Source organism: Triticum aestivum, chromosome 7D, assembly GCF_018294505.1.
Source record: "Triticum aestivum cultivar Chinese Spring chromosome 7D, IWGSC CS RefSeq v2.1, whole genome shotgun sequence".
Classification (NCBI taxonomy): domain Eukaryota; kingdom Viridiplantae; phylum Streptophyta; class Magnoliopsida; order Poales; family Poaceae; genus Triticum; species Triticum aestivum.
The window spans coordinates 437432178-437454258 of NC_057814.1; the positions used below are offsets into that span (position 1 = coordinate 437432178).

Sequence of the window (22081 nt, forward strand, 5' to 3'; positions counted from 1 at the left end):
GGCCCGCGCACCTTCGTAGAAAAGGTCGTGCGCTCGGTTAGTCTGTTCAATGACGGTTTTGCCCCTGCGACGGTGAAAGCTCGCGCGGCAAGTAACCTCGCTGTCAAAAAAAAAGGAAATTACAGCTGGGGGTTGACGCGGTAATTAACCCGCTCTTCGCTAATGCTCGGTTGTTATTCGTTTGATGATGATGAATGTGCCTTCGGTGGTAAGGTTCTTCGTTTTGGAACGTTAGGCTCCCACGTGAATTCTGCAGCTAGCTTTATGGATTTTTGTACCATCTTCGAGAGGGATCTGTTACTCCCTCTGTTCACAAATAAATCTAGTCAAAATACTTGAAATCAATAGCTAGTACGAGTAGTAGAGAATACGAAAGGAGGATCCCCACGAACGATTGATAGCAGAAACCAATCCTTATGCTTTTGACACTGGAACTCGGCAAGCGTGGGCACCAAACCATGCATGATCTGCGTGCGTGGCATTAACTTCATTTCGTGTCGAGCCCTTTGGTCAAAGAAATAGCGGGCACGTACGGTCGTGCAAAACAGAACATCCATAAGGAAAAATATGAGCCATGTAAAAAGTCTTCTCCAAAAATTGTCTTAGCCCGCTTCAGCGTATTTTTTGATCTATATATTCCGATGTTCATTCTTTTTAACATCAGTACAGACACAAGCGCCCATATACACGCGCATACACTCATCTCTATGAGCGCATACACGCACATCCTATCCTTATGAGCACCTTCGAAAGACTGAGCCGGCATATCATCTTAAAATTTAGGAAGTCATCCGTAGGCACATCGTCGTCGACGGAAACGTCTCCTCCCAGTGAATGCGCATCGGCGGAAATCTTGAAATAAATCCAGTAAAAAATGCAAGCATCAGGATTTGAACTCTGGTGGCTGGGATACCACAGTCCCTCTATACATCCAACCACAGGTTGGTTCGCATTCCAATGTTCCATTGGTAGAACCAATTATTATTTTTGAACATGATTTATTAAAACAAAAACCTTGAACAGCGGAAAACGTATAAGTCATTTTCTTGGAACAGGTCGGCGAGTGGAGCTGGCATGCGGCTGCACCAGTCAAACGACAAGGATCGGCCTCAGCCAGCCGTGCATACGCTATACGTGCTACTACGAAACAAAGGGATGCGTTGGAAAGATCAGGCGAAAGGGATTAGGTCGAATGCGTAGGCCGTGACGCGTACAGGACACCCGTCTACGGCGCCGTCCGTCGCCGTGAGACGATGACACGACGCTGCCCGCGTGCGGACGGTGGAGTGGGGGGACGAAACCACGGCCGGAAGCATCCACTGTTTCTGTCTCCCTTTTCTCTCTCCTCGTGTACGTGGAGACATCTCCCCTGGTAGCCTTGGCCGCAATTTCTTTTTTTGCTTTTCTTTTATTGGCCGCAACGAGCTGAAGGGTTCTTTCGCGCAGGTCCAGCTCCTGCCATATGAGAACCGAGGACGAAAACAAGGCAATTAGGGTGGGCGCTTTCCGAGTTCGGGAACGATACGTATCCTATGTTCACAAATACTCCCTGCATCCTGAATTAGTTCATCCAGTCTTGTTTAGATATGTATTTATCTATACATGTTTTAATGTTGGATACATCTATATCTAGACAATTTTTCTAATTGTTTCAAGCCAACAGAAGTAGCATTAGTCAAATTTAATGTAAGATAACTAATTTAGGATGGAGGTAAGATGTTCTAACTTTTCACCAAATTGAATGTGTAGACATGTTTTATATGTAGTCCGTATTTGAATATTCAAAATATTTTCTATCTGTGAATGGAGGGAGTATTTCTCTTTTGCAAGTATGTTGTTGCAAAAAACGCCTACTAATTTTCTTAAGGAAAAGCCTTCATGGCTTGCGAATTAAGCAATGATACATTGTTGATTACCTCTGAAACAATAAAACTAGGGGATCATCGTCCCAAAAAACAGTAGAATTTATAACAAAAACATGTTTAGTTAAATTATGCACCACATAGTTTGCTTTCCGGTTGCAGCGATGCATCAATGACCCAATCCTGGAGGCAATTTGAAAGCAATCCGCTAGTATTGCTGCATAAGGAGACCAAACTTGGATTGTGCCATTAAAAGACACAACGAGTTCCAAAGAATTTGATTCCACAGTGAAAAAACACCTATTAAATTTAGCGGGGAAAGGAATGGTTTATAGTCCCGAAAACGAATGAAGATGGTCATGGTTACTTCTACCCAAATGATAAGCGGCATGCATGTGGCATGAAGCACTTCGGTCTTGATGGTTTTTTACAACTAAAGTTGTCATCCGGAAAGAAAAAACAACCCAAAAAGTTAAACTTGCCATTCCAACAAAAAAGTTGTCATCCTCTCGTCACCAAACTTGCTATCAAAAATGTTCAGAGTTGCCATATGTTAGTGCGACACGTGTGAAACTTATCAGGATCCTGCTTCTATTAGTCTTAATATATAATATCACTTAGAAGATTTGATTAATTAGGGATATTTCAAGGATTCATATCCGGGCTTCAAAATAGTTGGAGTGGACTCTTATAGAAACACAATACAGATCTAGAAGTTCATAATCACACACGCACAATCAAACGTATAAATGCACGCACACACATCCTATCCTATGAGTACCTTCAAGAGTTTGAACCGGTAAATCTTGATTGAATATTTAAGATTATAGTAGTAAATTTTTAAATTGATGAAGCCGTTAAATAAGCCTTTCTTAGTACCGAAACATGATATTTAGGACCGGAATATGATATTTCATCCGTAGTTTTTATTTTGTGAGGATTTCATCCCGAGTTGAACTACATGCACACTATCCTTCTTAGCGTCCATTCGGCAGTCAAGTTTTGTATGCTTTTCCTAATTTAACACACTACATACACCACTCACAACTGCAAGCGTCGGTGGACAGAGCTGTGGTAACCTTGAGGCATGTATGCTCTTGTAGTAGATAATGACTTGATTCACTGGTTAACTAAATAAAGTATACCAGACCAAGCAAATTCAAACAACACAAAGAAGAAAAGCTTGGATAAACCTAGCCCCCCCAAAAATCATTGTCCCTAGTATCAACTTCTGCATTAAACCTATACAAGACCATTTTAAAGAGAAACATTTAACATTGAATATTTTAAAGATTCGTAGAGCAGCCCCCTTCAACCAGCGAGAGATATTAGGGCATGGCCAACGGTATGCCGCTGCTCCGCTGGCCAGCTAGGCTCGGATGCCAGCACGGAGCAAAAGTAGGCACCTCGCAAAGACAAGTGATTCTTCTGCAAGAGGCGGGCTCCCGAGGAGAGAGGTTGTGGACCAGCGACCCTGTCCTCCTCTACATGTTGCCTCTTGCCAAAAAATAGGTCTCATATAAACTGGAAAGAGAGAGGGGTGGGTCCAAAAGTTGGTCGTGTCAGCTCAGTGCGTTGGGAGGAGAAAAAAATTCAACTAGCGCCTCATGCTTTTTTTGTTTAGGTGGATGCACAGAGCAGCACCTACGCTCTGCCCCCATTGTGCATGCCCTTAAGATCATTGAACACACAGTGACAAAGACACAACCCGTACAAGGCACTTTGTCGGGCCATTACTTCATCACCATACTAGGTTTTCTCTCTTGCTTGATGTGGGATAAATTGCATGAGACAAGGGGAATCGATGAAAACACCAGCGACGACTAAGGTATTTTCTTGCTTCTCGTCTTCGGTTCTTCCCTCAAGTCATATATGTCGATCGTACCAGAACCTAGTTACTTCTTCTGGCCAGGTTTAGAAGGCACAATTTGGTTGTCCTAAACCAATGTCTTCAAAATTTGAACAAGTTTATCGTGAACAATATAGACATCTATGATATCAAATCAGTATCATATCTTTGTATTCATATGAAGTCGTAGACCTCAATATTTTTGTTAATAAATTCAATCACACTTAAAATGTTTAACTTAAGACAAACCAAATGAGTCGTGTGAATCTGTTCGATGTTGGATGTTAAGCTGATCCGTTGTAGATTTTTAAAAGAAAATACAAACATGTTGTCTTCAATTTTAGGTAAATAATACCCTCTCTGATTCGAAATAAGTGTCACGGATCGGAGGTATTCATAAACAATGGAGAACATGCTCCACGGAGCGCATTAAAAAAAATATTCGAACATCATATTTAAAAAAATTTAAAAAAATAATTGGGGTCATGCAAACTTATATGTTTTCCGCACAAACTTGTATAAAAATTGTTTGAAAATATTGTGATTTGTATGTTGTACAAACAAAGAAAAAAAATCTAGTGTAACATCCCAAATTTTCAATTTGGAATGTTACATATAGATCATCATTGCATATCATGTTTTATTGCATTTTGACAAATCCTCGATAAATCCTAAGCAACTCAAGGACCCTCGGAGAGAGTTGGGGATTTTCTCGAATTTTCAAATTTGATTTTCAGACGAGGATTTTATTTTAATTATTTTCTCTCCGGAAAAATATTTCATTTTAAATAAACGAGAGGAGAAAATATGACTTCTCCAAAACAATTGAAATACTGGAGGAAAAGTGTTAAATCATTATTTGGAATTTATTTGGATTTTATTTGCAATTTTTATTGCATTAAAAATATTGCATGTTTTCAAAATATTTATTTTGACTTAAAAACAATGTTCACCCTATTCTAGATTTTCTAACTAGACGGGGAAAATTTATTCCATATTTTTCTGATTTTTATTTATTTTTCTACGTATTATTTTCCGTGGAACTAATTTAAAAAAAAAAAGATCCGCCCGCGCGCCGACTGGGCCAAAGGCCCAGCCGACGGCCCGCCTCGCGCCTTCCTCTTCCCGCACGGGAGCTCGCCGCCGGAGTCCGTCCCGGGCACGGGAGCCGCCTCGGGTGCCCCCTTGCCCAAGCCGCCGCACACCCCCCCTCCTTAAATACCGCCCCCTCTCTTTCCTCACCACGAGCCGCCGCCGGAGCCCCTCATCGCCGCCACCGCAACACGCCCCGCCGCCGGGAGCCGCCGGAGCCGGCGCCCCCGCACCCCGAGCCCTGCACCCCGCCGCCAAGCCCCGCCGCCGCCGGAGCCCGCCGTCGAGGTACCGCCGCTGCCCCGATTCCCGTCGTTGCCGGTTTTCTGTAAAAAAAAAAAACCCCTTCGTTAAAAAAAAACCTAGATCGTTTTTTTCGATTTTATTATTTTACGAGCGTTTCACCGAACCGTTCGTTTTAACGAACGCGTTCGTCGGTTTTTCTCTGTTAACGAACGTCTGTTATTTAACCGTTCGTTCCGTTTTTCTTTTTCGTCGGATTTTCTCGTTATTTTCTCAGATTCGATTTCTGATCGAATCTTTGATTCTGTTTAACTTCTCGCTCGTTTATCGGAATCAGGCGATTCAAGCGCCTAGAGTTTCGTCTCGAAATTCTCTTTCCGTTTAACCTACTCAAACAAGTTTTTGCTACAGTAAAATTTGACCTAGATCCAGATTAGCAAACGAAGTTTCTTTCTTTTGCCGTTTGACTTTCGTTGCTTCTTTCGAGTTGATTCTTTTTGCAAACCGGAGTTCTTAAGTTGAACTTTCTGGTTGGATCTTTCATTCGAGTTTTACCTGTGCATTAGATGAGTACTGATTGTATGCTTGTTTGTTTGCGATAGAGTACCCGGAGTGTGCCGCTTGTTACTTCGAATCGCTAGGTTTTGCGGATCATCAGCAAGGCAAGTAACACTTTGATCATACCCCGTTCATACCCAGTTTTATTTTGCATTAGATCTATTTTCCTCAAACACTTGCATGATTAGGATCTAATTAAACTGTGGGTATTGGGAAGTAGTTGAGGTAGTACCTATTACCTGTTTTACTTTATCAAACCCTTGGGAGTTACTTCTACGTTGCTATTATATTGCCATGCTATGCTCGTAGACGTGGATTGGGTTTGAGTGAAATTCATGACAGATGTGAGATTGTTAATAATGGTTTACCTAAGGTGGCAACTAAAACTCACATCTGGGTGGATTGAGGCACCTGGAGAACCCAGTGTTGTCTGTATGTATAAGGTCCGCCACCCAGGCTCAAAGGGATCATAAGATTATTCATGCTAGAAACTTCCGTGTGCAGCCACAAGCTATTATGGGCTCTAGCATAGCTGAGTAGGTTACAGGATCTCTTGAAGAGGTGGACTAGCAGATGTAGGGGAAAGTAGGTGTACCGGTCCATCCAGAGTAAAGAGTGATTGTTTCTGAAAGACTGTGTCTCGGTCATCCGTTTCTCAAACATCATGCAGTGCGAGAATCAAGCGGAGGCGATCGAGTCTTGTGGGGAAAAGTGCGCAAACCTCTGCAGAGTGTGCAAACTAATCATGATTAGCCGTGTCCCCGGTTATGGACAACTTGAGTATCTAGTACCTGGATTATCATTTGAATCTCATCACCGTGATACTTATAATTAATTTTGTTGGGTTAATGATGATACTTAATTGGGATTGAGTTGGAGGTACCTTCTCAATGTTTCAACCACCATGATAGTTAAATAAAATTTATTCCTTTGAAGTAGGATAAAATTGGCTTTTCGCAAAACTGTAACCATAGAGCTTTCCACTAGCCATATATGCATGTAGTATAGCATTATTGTTCATTGCTCTCTATGTGTTACATTGCCAGCATATTCTATGTGCTGACCCGTTTTCGGGCTGCAACGTTTCATGTTGCAGACTTTTCAGACGACGAGTAAGGTGCTTTAGGTCGTGGTCTTATACTCAGTGATGCCGCTGGAGTTGATGGACTCACTTATCTTCCAAGTCTTCCGCTGTTATCGTTGTTATTAGATGGCCTTAAGCCATGTTTATCATTCTTAATCTCTTTGGAGATATTCGATGTAATAAGTGTGTGATTGCTACTCTGTTATAAATCCTCCATTTGTACTGTGCGTGTCAGCATTACTGATCCAGGGATGACACTGGTGCACAGCAGCACAGGCCATTTGAGGTCTGGTCGCTACATCTAGCCCCAAAAAAATGTCAGCCATTTTGGAAAATACATATTGTGTTTTTTTAGGCATCGTGTGAAAGTATAACACCCTGTATTATGAAATGTAGCCCATACATAATATAAATGTGTATGTATGTTCATAAAAAAATCAAATTTCTTCGCCTTATGAAAAATCATATTTTGATACCGAGCTCCATGGAGCTCGGCCTCCATTGGTCATCAACGATAGTACTAGTACTATTTTTAGGGCAGAGTGGTGGAGGATAGTTGTGCTTTTTTTGTTTTGAATTCAACCACATCTTTATTTATTCATGAAAGTCAGGAATTTCTGCCGAAATAATATGAAGAATACAGTCTGGTGGTACATGCACCCAAACTTTGCTAAGATTATTTGGTACCCCCTCCTTAGCTAGCCCGTGTGCAGCGCCATTCACCATCCTCCTTGCCCAAGTCACCTTCCATCTTTCTCGTGTCGCCAGCATGTTTTTCACCTCTTTGATCATCGGTCCCAGCACCGAGAGGTCGGCTTCCTCGCTCTGGAGTTTACGTACCACCTCCTTGCAATCCATCTCGATGTGCAAGCTAGGAATGTTGAACTTCTCCGCCAGTTCCACCGCCCTTTTGCATGCCTGAAGCTCCATCTTTTCTGGATCACCTCCCGTCGGATAGTAGTAACATGCACCTCCGATGAACGCTCTTACATTGTTCCTGAATACCACCCCCACAACCACTTTATCCCCTCCATTACTTCTTGCCCCATCAACATTAACTTTGACCCATCCTTCATCTAGAGTGCTCCATCTCTGAGGTCGAACCACTCGAGGGCTTTTGCTCACCTTGCCATGGACTGTCTGCCACTCCTCCATTAGCCTTCTAACCATCCCCGCCATGTCTGTGGCCTCTTCAATCTTCTTCCCTTCACGTGTGTTATTCCGTGCCAACCATAAGGCATATAACCCCTGAACCATAATAGCTCGCTCGTCATCCGTCGCTTCAGCAAACCAGCTTAGGAGCCAATGAGATAGTGCACTCTGGGAGCAGATTGTCTCCGGCGGGATCGCCACCGGTACTCCCAGTTCCGGGTGCAGAACTTTCCAAAATTTTGCCGAATGGGGGCATCTCCAAAACCTGTGTAAATTCGTCTCTTCTCTTCCACAAACCACACAAAACACTCCTGGTTTGATCTTACGTCGATGTAGTTCAGCCCACTGCAAAGTCCATTGCGTATGAGTCGCCAGGTATGTACCTTAACTCTGCCCGGAGCCACCGTATCCCACAAATTCAGCCAAGCTCTATGGTTCACAACCGACGAAGATTAGCCATGTATGCCCCTTCTTGCCCGCTTCTGATCCATACAAAGGTGGTAAGCCGACCTGACTGAAAACACTCCATTCTTCGTATGATTCCATGCAAGATAGTCCTCTACCGTCGCCCCCCCCCCCCAGGAATTTGCAGTATCTCATCTTCTTCCGCTAACGGAAACATGTTTTGTACCTTTTCTTGATCCCAACTAGTGTTAGAATCATTCAGTAAATGTACTACCTTAGTCATACCCGGAACAAACACCTGGCCCAGTGGCTTCAGGCTTCCCTTGCGAGGAATCCAATTATCGTGGTGAATGCCAATACGGGATCCATCTCCAATGCGCCAAACTAGCCCCTCCAGGAGGAGGTCTCGACCATGCAAAACACTTCTGAAGGTGAAAGAACCCCCGTCGGGACATGTAGCATTACGAATGGATCCTTCTCGATAATACCTCGCCTTAAGAACTCTTGCACACAAGGAATTCGGCTCCTGCAGCAATCGCCAGCTTGCTTGGCTAGCAAAGCTTGGTTAAACGCTTCTGGATCCCGGAACCCCAGTCCGCCTTCTTGCTTTCTCATGCACATGTTATCCCAAGCAATCCAATGTACTCTTTTCTCACCATTTGCTTCGCCCCACCAGAAGTTTGATGATATAGATGACAGATTCCCGCACATTTTCTTTGTGAGTTGAAAACATCTCATGGTGAAAGTAGGAGTAGATTGCAACCCCGATTTGATCAGCACCTCCCTGGCCATCTTGGATAGCCCTTGTCCCTTCCAACCTAAGACTTTCCCCTTTGCACTCTCTTTGACATACTTAAAAGTCCCATCTTTGGATCTTCCCACCACCGTTGGAAGGCCTAAATACCTCTCACTAAGAGCCTTAGAAGAAATACCGATCGCTTGTTTGAGAGCTTCTTGTCGGTGTCAAAACCGGCGGATCTCGGGTAGGGGGTCCCGAACTATGCGTCTAGGATCGATGGTAACAGGAGACGGGGGACACGATGTTTACCCAGGTTCGGGCCCTCTCTATGGAGGTAATACCCTACTTCCTGCTTGATTGATCTTGATGAATATGAGTGTTACAAGAGTTGATCTACCACAAGATCGTAATGGCTAAACCCTAGAAGTCTAGCCTGTATGACTATGGTAATGTGTATATATCTATCCGGACTACGCTCTCCGGTTTATATAGACACGGGAGAGATCTAGGTTTACATGGAGTCGGTTACATCAGAGGGAATCTACATAGTCGGTTGCCAAGCTTGCCTTCCACGCTAAGTAGAGTCCAATCCGGACACAGGTACAGTCTTCGGTCTTCATGTCTTCACAGTCCATTAGTCCGGCCCAAAGGATAATAGGCCGGACGCCCGAGGACCCCTTAGTCCAGGACTCCCTCACTTCTTTATCCCCATCTTCACTGCCCTTCCCAAAAAATATCGCGGACTTCTGCAAGTTAACTTTTTTGTCCCGAAGCCTCCTCATAATCCTGCAATATAGCCCGCAAGCAGAGAAAATCATCTTGAGACCCCTCTAGGAAGACAATACTATCATCAACAAATAGAAGACGAGTGACCGTGGGGCCAGTGCTCCCAAACGATACACCCTTAATCTTCCTCTCCTCCTGTGCATTCTTAAGCAAAGCTGAAAAACCTTCAACACAAAACAGGAATAGATATGGTGACAGAGGATCACCCTGTCGAAGGCCCCTAGATGGGACAAAGCTTTGAGAAAAGCCCCCATTTAACTTCATTGAAAACCTCGCCGTCCTTACACACCTCATGATCATCTCCCACCAGTGAGCGGAGAAGCCATATTTTGCCATTACCTGGTCCAAGAATATCCACTCCACCCTGTCATACGCCTTCATCATGTCGAGTTTAATTGCGCACAGAGGCTTTCTTCTCTTTCCCTTCCTGATAGCGTGAACACACTCATAAGCTGTCAACACATTATCCGTGATTAACCTTCCCGGGACAAAGGCACTCTGCTCCTCCGCTATCATCATTGGTAACACCACTTTAAGCCTATTTGCCAATACCTTCGACGCAATTTTATAGAGAACATTGCATAGGCTTATTGGTCTGAACTGACTGAGCATCTTCGGTGAGCACACCTGGGGTATCATCACAATGACGGTATCGTTAAACCCCTCCGGCATCATCCTCCCCGCCAGAAAATCTCGGATGGCCGCGCACACCTCGTCCTTTACAAACGACCAATGTCGTTGATAAAACATTGCCGGAAAACCATCTGGCCCCGGCGCCTTTGATGGCCCCATCTGAAAAAGCGCTTTCTCAATCTCCTCATCAGTAGCTGACAATTTCATATTCATCTCCTCCATAACCAGCGTATCAATATGTTGCAGAATTTTCTCTCCATCCCTCGATCCCTCTGAAGTGAACAGCTTAGCATGAAAACTTGCGGCCAGTGCGTGTACCATAATGCTTAGTCTAAGCAGCAGGGCCCACGTGTTTGCGAACAGAAAAAACAGGTCCAACGAGGGAATCCTCTCGTTGTACTAGCTCCAACGACCACTGACTTTCGGAACGTTGCACCGCCCACGCGCTTCCTCCGCCGTGGCGCCTTCCCATTGGCCCGCACACGCGTCTCCACCCCCGGAATCCCGCGTGTTTTCTTTTCCAGCGCCCTTTTGTTTAAACCCCGAACGGTCGAATCAGGCCAGGGAGGCGCGTCACCCGTCGTCTTTACCGTCTCTGCGGGCTCGGAGGCCCACGCCAGCTGGGCCCGGCCGGTGCCGGAGCTGTCGGAGATGTTGAGTGGCTCAGCTTTCGGCTGAATTTTTATTTTAGTGCCGGGTGCGGTTGGAATTATTTGGCTTGGTTCGGTGCTTGTCGTACTGCTTTGCGACGGAATGTGATGCTTTAACGTTTTTTAAGAACCGATTAACTCATTTGTTGGAGAATCATTGCTCAAACCTAGTGGACCCATCCATGTGCTTCCCAGCTGGCGGCATTGAGTCGATGTTGTCAAGAAGAGCGTCGATAATTAAGCAATGCCATTTTTGTGTGAATATTAAGCCATGTGTCTTTTTTTTTGCTTTTCTTTTGGGGATAAGGAGTTTCGTTCCAATTCCAATGTTATAGGGCTGCAATTGAGTGGCAAAATAAGCTCAGTATGTGGAGTCTTTGGTTGAGCCGTATAGACGTGACACAATCCGAAAAACTATATAAATCCAATCTATCTGCTACTCCACGTCTCATAGCAAAGCCTTGATCTCTTGTGCTGCAAATCGTTTGGCCTTTTGAAACAACTAAAGGACCCATTTGCGCAATGAGGCAAAAAAACAAATACAACCGAGAAATGTAGTTAGAAAACTGTAATATTGGATGCGGTCCAAATACTTCTTCTTTTTTTTGCATTTTGAGACAACTAAAGGACACGCAACTCAGCCCGACTACACCCAACACTTGTCAGAGACTGAGGTAGTTTTAGTCACCCAGGATCCGGGAAAGTATCCAATGCACCAACACTTGTGGTGCTACCGGTGCACCGGATTTCGTACAACACTTTCGAAAATCTGAAAAAAAATCAAGCACATTGACATAACATCAATGTATGTCGTCACAAAATTTTGTATCTAAATTTGAAATATTTTTTGAGATACAAAAATAACAAAATTGACATCAGTGTGATAATGGGCCAAATCTAAAGCCCAACTTACCTTATGTACTATTTAGTGTTGAATTTGTCATTTTTGATTTAGGAGCTGTGTTTCGAATTTCGACTTGAAATTTTGTGACAGTATACATTAATGTTGTGTCAATGTGCTACATTTTTTTCAAAAAAAAAATTAAACATTTAAAATGTGCGACTTGAGTTCGGTGCACCGGTAGCACCACAAGCACCGGTGCACCAGATATTTTCCCACCCAGGATGTGGTCCAACATAAAGACTTGAGTGTAGAAGATAGTTTCGACTTTCGTTGAACCAGTTTTCAAGACCAACGACCTAAGACGAAAGGCAACTTGGATGAACCGAGGTGCGTCCAGACTTGAAGAACGGGGCTACTGACCATGCCCTGGCTAGGGGACCTCTCATCATGTTTCTCATAAAAAAAACTCATGTTATGAAGTATGAATTTGCCATGGTTCAAACAATGAAAATGCCATGGTTCATAGAAATAAATTTGACAAGGTTAGAAAATTAAATTTGCAATGGGAAAGAATAAAAAATCTTAATGTTTGACATGGTTAGTGTTAAATGGAGTGTGACAACACATCTTAATGTTTCCATGGCAAGTGTTAAATGGCGTGTGAGAAAACTCCAAACTAGTTGGCAACACATCTTAATTTTCCATGGCAAAAACACATCTTAATTTTCCATGGCAAAATACACTTTAAAATACATATAAACTTGCCATGGCAACACATCTTAAAGTTGCCATCGCAAGTGTTAAGTGACATGTGAAAAAAATTCAAACTTGTCAGGGCAACACATCTTAAATTGCCATGGCAAAAACACATCTTAATTTGCCATGGCAAAAGTATATTAGATTTGCCCTGGACACAAAAATGGAAGAGTTTTCCATGGAGAGTTATAACAAAATTGTTGTGCTTTGTATAGTTGATTTACCATGGACATAAAAAAGAGTTGCCGCTAGCCATTCAATTTTATTTGTACAAAAATATATCAAACATTTCTATCTTATTGTATTGGCCATGGCAAGACCCAACTTGGAAAACAACTAGTATGTGCAATCAAAGGGCACGTAAGCGTACATAAGCCGCCAAATTGGCAAAAAGGAGAAAACAAAGAAAAATGAGGTAGAGCTACAAGAAAATAAGGTACAATGGAGAAGACTAGATGATTAGAGCATGACAAGGCCGTGGGCATGAAGTCCAAACATATCAGAGCAGAGAGAGGGAAGCCATAGAAAGAGGGATTGACTCACCAGAACCACGCAAGTGCATCAACCGGGAGGAACCGCATTGCTATGAAGGTGATACTGCCGTTGCTGTTGGTCCTATGAGAGGAACACGAACGAGCTGCACCGTCGTCAGTAAATCTGGGCAATGCGAGCCTCTGCTCGTCTCGTCGCAACTCACAAGAACCATGCAAGAGCAATGCCACGCGAGCAAACACACTTGTTGTCCTGTCCCCGAACTGGGCCAACCGTCGCCTCTCCCCCTACCCACACCCCTGTCGCCGCACATCGATCCCTGGCATTAAGATGTGCACGAGTATCTCCTCGACGCATCATGCGTCTCAAGAGCCCGCCATGCCGCACACCACACCACATCGGATATCCGCTCGGGATCCGTGGGACACCGACGCAGCTCGTCGGGAACGTCGTCGATGAGTAACAGTGTGCATAGAAGAGTGCGGGGAGGAAAAATGGGAAGAGAAAAGTGGGGTGAGGGAGGGGAAGAGAAGATAAGGCTGGCTCGGATGCTCTTATTCACGCAAAACACCTCCTACTAGAACCCCAAAAATCCGACATCAGATTTTTACCGTTTCGATAAAAAAACTCATCTTTAAAAGTAGAGGTACCTTGTGCATAGCCAATTTAACGGCACAATAACCCTTATTATCATATTTTTGTATGGTAACTTACACACACGAATCAACCTGATAAGGAATTAAGAAAGTGCGACTTGAACGCGTCCATGTGATCCGGGTGCATGCAAACGGATGCCTGCAGGCTGCCGCCGCCGGCCTTGGCGGCCACGAGCACCACGGGCGGGTCGATGCCGGGTGCTTAGCCCAGTCGATGAAGAAGAAGACGTAGACGTCGTGGTCGGCGGAGATGACGGCCGGGTGCTTAGCCCGGACGAAGGACACCCAGGCGAGCGCCACGACGGCCACGAAGCTGGACGGCGCAGGCGTGGAACCGGCCTGCGCGGGGGCAGTGTGGTCGGAAATGCGTTGCTTCAGGCGGTGAATGTGCTCCGCTGTGACGGTGAACGTCCGGCGAGGGAGATTAATTGGGGCGCTCGGAAACAGGTTGATGTCCTGCAATGTGGAGTGTCCGAGAATGTTAGTGTGAGAGCAGGCCGCGTTCATCAAGACAGGTTGCAGCTAATATGCGAGGGAAAAGGGTAAAGATATTTCAGATAATTCAGGCGGATTGTCAATCTGTCATCCGGGAGATCAACTTTCGCTCCAAACCAGGATTTTGAAGAATGCCGGTACGCCAGTGAACCTCACAGTAGTAGCTTTGAAATCTCATAATTTAGCAAAATTTGCTTTATCTCTTAAGGTTGGCCGACATGTTTGGCTTGGAGTGCCACACGATATAGTAATCATCCCTATGAACGCTGTTGTTTGTCAATAAAGCATAGCAATGTTCTCTGAAACCAAATACTGGTAGAGCCTTGAAAAGCTGTACTGTACTCCCTTCGTCCTAAAATAAATGACTCAACTTTATACTAGTTTTAGTATAAATTTTAATACAAAGTCGAGTCATTTATTTTAGGACGAAGGGAGTATACACCAAGGCTTGGCTTCAGTTAGACACCAGAATTGTATTTATAGGCTCGTGACCTTAAAGCATAGCACGTGAAAGATTCTATATCAGTTGGATACATTAAGCTACTGATTAGCTTAGCTTGTGAGTTGTGACTTGTGAGTCATCAGCGTATGCTGTACAACTTAAAACGAGTATGCCTGTGTGATTTTACAACCTTATAGTTGGCACTACTAGTGGTTAGCATACCTTATGAGTTGTGAGGGATACAACGTCACAATTAATTCAGTGGGCAAATGCAGAGTGGCAGCCTATCATGATGACCATCTAGAATAAGCTGTATTACTTCGCACGGGCCGGGTAGTGCTTTGGTGCGATTATATTATATGCATACTGGTTTGATAATTTGATTGCTTATTTAAGTCATCGATCTCCCTCACAAAAATGTTATCGCTCTGACTAGGCAGTGACCAGAATTTTCTTTTGTCAACTTGCCCTCGGTCGCTAGATATTTAAACCAGGTCACGAAGTTGTCCATTCTATGGTGGAAATTGCGGCGACATGCATGCACGGGGTCATCCATTTATAGATTGGTGAACTCCTTTAGGGAATCTCTGATGGTAGTCCCAAGACCGTAAAATCATCTTTTTTCATGTTGGGACTGTTGGAAATATGCCTAATAAAATACTTATTATTATATTTTCTTGTTCATGATAATTGTCTATTGTTCATGCTATAATTGTATTAACCGAAAATCGTAATACATGTGTGAATACATAGACCACCCCATGTTCCTAGTGAGCCTCTAGTTGACTAGCTCGTTGATCAATTGATGGTTATGGTTTCCTGACCATGGACATTGGATGTCGTTGATAACGGGATCACATCATTAGGAGAACGATGTGATGGGCAAGACCCAATCCTAAGCATAGCACAAGATCGTGTAGTTCATTTGCTAGAGCTTTTCTAATGTCAAGTATCATTTCCTTAGACGATGAGATTGTGCAACTCTCCCGGATGCCATAGGAATGCTTTGGGTATATCAAACGTCACAACGTAATTGGGTGACTATAAAGGTGCACTACAGGTATCTCCGAAAGTGTCTGTTGGGTTGGCACGAATCGAGACTGAGATTTGTCATTCCGTATGACGGAGAGGTATCTCTGGACCCACTCGGTAATGGATCATCATAATGAGCTCAATGTGACTAAAGGAGTTAGTCACAGGATCATGTGTTACGGAACGAGTAAAGAGACTTGCCGGTAACGAGATTGAACGAGGTATGGGGATACCGACGATCGAATCTCGGGCAAGTAACATACTGATGGACAAAGGAATTGTATACGAGATTGATTGAATCCCCAACATCGTGGTTCATCCGATGAGATCATCGTGGAACATGTGGGAGCCAATATGGGTATCCAGATCCCGCTATTGGTTATTGGCCAGAGAGGCATCTCGGTCATGTCTGCATGGTTCCCGAACCCGTAGGGTCTACACACTTAAGGTTCGGTGACGCTAGAGTTGTAATGAGAATTATATGTGGTTACCGAAAGTTGTTCGGAGTCTCGGATGAGATCCCGGACATCACGAGGTGTTCCGGTGGTAAAAATTTATATATGGGAAGTCCAATTTTGGCCACCGGAAAATGTTTAGGATTTTTCAATATTGTACCGGGAAGGTTCTAGAAGGTTCCGGAGTGGGGCCCACCTGCATGAGGGGACCCCATGAACGTGGGTAGTGGGGGCAAGGCCCCACACCCCTGGTCAAGGCGCGCCAAGATCCCCCCTTAGAAGGAATAAGATCATATCCCGAAGGGATAAGATCAAAATCCCTAAAAAGGGGAATAACAATCGATGGGGAAGGGAAAGGATGAGATTTCTTTCCTCCCACCTTTGCCAACGCCCCAATGGACTTGGAGGGCAAGAACCAGCCCCCTCCACCCCTATATATAGTGAGGAGGTGCATGGGAGCTTCTCCCCTTGTCGCTGAAGCAGCCTTGCTCCCTCCTACACCTCCTCCTCCTCCATAGCGCTTAGCGAAGCTCTGACGGAGAACCACGAGCTCCATCGCCACCATGCCGTTGTGCTGCCGGAGTTCTCCCTCAACTTCTCCTCTCCCCTTGCTGGATCAAGAAGGAGGAGACGTGCCCGGGCTGTACGTGTGTTGAACGCGGAGGCGCCGTTCGGCGCTTTGATCGTATCTTCCGCGATTTGAATCGCTGCGAGTACGACTCCATCAACCGCGTTCTTGTAACGCTTTCGCTTAGCGATCTTCAAGGGTATGAAGATGCACTCTCTCTCTCTCTCATTGCTAGCATGTCATTGATTGATCTTGGTGACACGTAGGAATTTTTTTGAATTATTACTACGTTACCCAAAAGTGGTATCAGAGCTAGGTCTATGCGTAGATTCTATGCACGAGTAGAACACAAGTAGTTGTGGGCGATGATTTGTTCAATTTGCTTATCGTTACTAGTCCTATCTTGATTCAACGACATTGTGGGATGAAGCAGCCCGGACTGACCTTACACGTACGCTTACATGGGACAGGTTCCACTGAATGACATGCACTTGTTGCATAAGGTGGCTAGCGAGTGTCTGTCTCTCCCACTTTAGTCGGTTCGTATTCGATGAAGAGGGTCCTTAAGAAGGGTAAATAGCAATTGGCATATCACCGTTGTGGCTTTTGCGTAGGTAAGAAACGTTCTTGCTAGAAACCCATAGCAGCCACGTAAAACATGCAACAACAATTAGAGGACGTCTAACTTGTTTTTGCAGGGTATGCTATGTGATGTGATATGGACAAAAGGATGTGATGAATTATATATGTGATGTATGAGATTGATCATGTTCTTGTAATAGGAATCACGACTTCCATGTCGATGAGTATGACAACCGACAGGAGCCATAGGAGTTGTCTTAATTTATTATATGGCATGCGTGTCAATGAAAACGCCATGTAATTACTTTACTTTATTGCTAACCATTAGCCATAGTAGTAGAAGTAGTAGTTGGCGAGACAACTTCATGAAGACACGGTGATGGAGATCATGGTGTCATGCCGGTGACGAAGGTGATCATGCCGCGCCTCGAAGATGGAGATCAAAAGCGCAAGATGATATTGGCTATATCATGTCACTTTATGATTTGCATGTGATGTTTATCATGTTTACATATTATTTGCTTAGAACGACGGTAGCATAAATAAGATGATCCCTCACTAAAATTTCAAGAAATGTGTTCCCCCTAAGTGTGCACCGTTGCGAAGGTTCCTTGTTTCGAAGCACCACGTGATGATCGGGTGTGATAGATTCTAACGTTTGCATACAACGGGTGTAAGCCAGATTTACACATGTGAAACACTTAGGATGACTTGACGAGCCTAGCATGTACACACATGGCGTCGGAACACGAGAGACCGAAAGGTCGAACATGAGTCGTATAGTAGATGCGATCAACATGTAGATGTTCACCATTGATGACTAGTCCGTCTCACGTGATGATCGGACACGGCCTAGTCGATTCGGATCATGTATCACTTAGATGACTAGAGGGATGTCTATCTGAGTGAGAGTTCATTAAATAATTTGATTATATGAACTTAATTATCATGAACTTAGTCTAAAATTGTCTTTACAATCTATCTTGTAGATCCAATGGCCCATGCTAATGTTGCCCTCAACTTCAACACGTTCCTAGAGAAAACCAAGATGAAAGACTATGGTAGCAACTATACGGACTGGGTCCGTAACCAAGAAAGCATATGTCCTTGAAGCACCGCTAGGTGACGGACCCATTTTCCCAGCAACTCAAGACGTTACGAACGCCTGACAGTCGCGTAGTGATGATTACTACCTGGTTCAGTGCGGCATGCTTTACAACTTAGAACCGGGGCTCCAAAAGTGTTTTGAGCAACACAGAGCATATGAGATGTTCCAAGAGCTGAAAATGGTTTTCCAAGCTCATGCCCGGGTCGAGAGATATGAAGTCTCCGACAAGTTCTATAGTTGTAAGATGGAGGAAAATAGTTCTGTCAGCGAGCATATACTCAAAATGTATGGGTTGCACAACCGCTTGTCTCAGCTGGGAGTTAATCTTCTAGATGACTCGGTCATTGACATAATCCTCCAGCCGCTTCCACCTAGCTACAAGAGCTTTGTGATGAACTACAATATGCAAGGGATGGAGAAGTCCATTCCCGAGTTATATTCAATGCTGAAATCAGTGGGGGTGGAAATAAAAAAGGAACATCAAGTGTTGATGGTGAATAAGACCACTAGTTTCAAGAAAGGCAATGGTAAGAAGAACTTCAAGAAGGACGGCAAGGGAGTTGCCGCGCCCAGTAAGACAGTTGCCGGGAAGAAGAAGCCAAAGAATGGACCCAAGCCTAAGACTGAGTGCTTTTATTGTAAGGGAAATGGTCACTGAAAGCGGAACCGCCCCAAGTACTTAGCGGATAAGAAGGTCGGCAACGCCAAAGGCATATATGATATACATGTTATTGATGTGTACCTTACCAGCGCTCGTAGTAGCTCTTGGGTATTTTGATACCGGTGCGGTTGCTCACATTTGTAACTCAAAACAGGAGCTGCGAAATAAGCGGAGACTCGTGAAGGACGAGGTGACGATGCGCATCGGGAATGGTTCCAAGGTCGATGTGATCGTCGTCGGAACACTACCTCTACATCTACCTTCGGGATTAGTTTTAAACCTCAATAATTGTTATTTAGTGCCAACTTTGAGCATGAACATTGTATCTGGATCTCGTTTAATGCGAGATGGCTATTCATTTAAATCCGAGAATAATGGTTGTTCTATTTATATGAGAGATATGTTTTATGGTCATGCCCCGCTGGTCAATGGTTTATTTTTATTAAATCTCGAACGTGATGTTACACATATTCATAGTGTGAATGCCAAAAGATGTAAGGTTGATAATGATAGTCCCACATACTTGTGGCACTGCCGCCTTGGTCACATTGGTGTCAAGCGCATGAAGAAAATCCATGCAGATGGACTTTTGGAGTCTCTTGATTATGAATCATTTGACACGTGCGAACCATGCCTCATGGGCAAAATGACCAAGACTCCGTTCTCCGGAACAATGGAGCGAGCAACCAACTTGTTGGAAATAATACATACTGATGTATGCGGTCCAATGAGCATTGAGGCTCGCGGTGGCTATCGTTATGTTCTCACCCTCACTGATGACTTAAGTAGATATGAGTATGTCTACTTAATGAAACACAAGTCTGAGACCTTTGAAAAGTTCAAGGAATTTCAGAGTGAGGTAGAGAATCAACGTGACAGGAAAATAAAGTTCTTACGATCGGATCGTGGAGGAGAATACTTGAGCACGAGTTTGGCACACACTTAAGGAAATGTGGAATTGTTTCACAACTCACGCCGACTGGAACACCTCAGCATAATGGTGTGTTCGAACGTCATAATTGCACCCTATTGGATATGGTGCGATCTATGATGTCTCTTACCGATCTACCGCTATCATTTTGGGGTTATGCTTTAGAGACTGCCACATTCACTTTAAATAGGGCACCGTCTAAACCCGTTGAGATGACACCGTATGAATTATGGTTTGGGAAGAAACCTAAGCTGTCGTTTATGAAAGTTTGGGATGCGATGCTTATGTTAGGAAACTTCAACCTGAAAAGCTCAAACCCAAATCGGAAAAGTGCGTCTTCATAGGATACCCTAAGGAAACTATTGGGTATACCTTCTACCTCAGATCCGAAGGCAAGATCTTTGTTGCCAAGAAAGGATCCTTTCTGGAGAAAGAGTTTCTCTCGAAAGAAGTAAGTGGGAGGAAAGTAGAACTTGACGAGGTACCCCCTCTTGAACCAGAGAGTAGCGCAGCTCAGGAAGATGTTTTTGTGGTGCCTGCACCGACTAGAGAGGAATTTAATGATGATGATCATGAAACTTCGGGTCAAGTTGCTACTGAACTTCGTAGGTCCATGAGGACACGTTCCGCACCAGAATGGTACGACAACCCTGTCCTGGAAATCATGTTGTTAAACAACGGTGAACCTTCGAACTATGAAGAAGCGATGGCGAGCCTGGATTCCAACAAATGGCTTGAAGCCATGAAATCCGAGATAGGATCCATGTATGAAAACAAAGTATGTACTTTGACGGACTTGCCCGATGATCGGCAAGCCATAGAGAATAAGTGGATCTTTAAGATGAAGACTGACGCGGATGGTAATGTGACCGTCTATAAGGCTCGGCTTGTCGCTAAGGGTTATCGACAAGTTCAAGGGGTTGACTATGCTGAGACCTTTTCACCCGTAGCAAAGCTGAAGTCCGTCCGAATCATGTTAGCAATTGCCGCATTCTATGATTATGAGATCTGGCAAATGGACGTCAAAACGGCATTCCTTAACGGTTTCCTTAAGGAAGAATTGTATATGATGCAACGGGAAGGTTTTGTCGATCCTAAGAATGTTGACAAAGTATGCAAGCTCCAGCGCTCCATCTATGGGTTGGTGCAAGCATCTCAGAGTTGGAACATTCGCTTTGATGAAATGATCAAAGCGTTTGGGTTTATACAGACTTATGGAGAAGCCTGTATTTACAAGAAAGTGAGTGGGAGCTCTGTAGCATTTCTCATATTATATGTGGATAACATACTGTTGATGGGAAATGATATAGAACTTTTTGAAAGCATAAAGGCCTACTTGAATAAGTGTTTTTCAATGAAGGACCTTGGAGAAGCTGCTTACATATTAGGCATCAAGTTCTATAGAGATAGATCGAGACGCCTCATTGGTCTTTCACAAAGCACATACCTTGACAAGATATTGAAGAAGTTCAATATGGAGCAATCCAAGAAGGGGTTCTTGCCTGTGTTGCAAGTTGTAAGATTGAGCATAGCTCAACGCCCGACCTCGGTAGAAGAAATAGAAAAGATGAGTGTCATCCCCTATGCCTCGGCCATAGGCTCTATTATATATGCCATGCTGTGTACCAGACCTGATGTGAACCTTGCCATAAGTTTGGTAGGGAGGTACCAAAGTGATCCCAGAGTGGAACACTGGACAACGGTCAAGAATATCCTGAAGTACCTAAAAAGGACTAATGATATGCTTCTCATTTATGGAGGTGACGAAGAGCTCATCGTAAAGGGTTACATCGATGCTAGCTTCGACACAGATCTGGATGATTCCAAGTCACAAACCGGATACGTGTATATTTTGAATGGTGGGGCTGTGAGCAGGTGTAGTTGCAAGCAGAGCATCGTGGCGGGATCTATATGTGAAGCGGAGTACATAACTGCTTCGGAAGCAGCTCATGAAGGAGTCTAGATGAAGGAGTTTATCACTGACCTAGGAGTGATTCCCAATGCGT

General features: G+C 44.2%; 1 pseudogene; it reads right to left on the minus strand.

The window, feature by feature from the left end:
- Nucleotides 1-13868: 13868 nt before the first annotated feature.
- Nucleotides 13869-22081, minus strand: part of LOC123171151 (malonyl-CoA:anthocyanidin 5-O-glucoside-6''-O-malonyltransferase-like) — a 52849-nt pseudogene continuing 44636 nt past the window's right edge.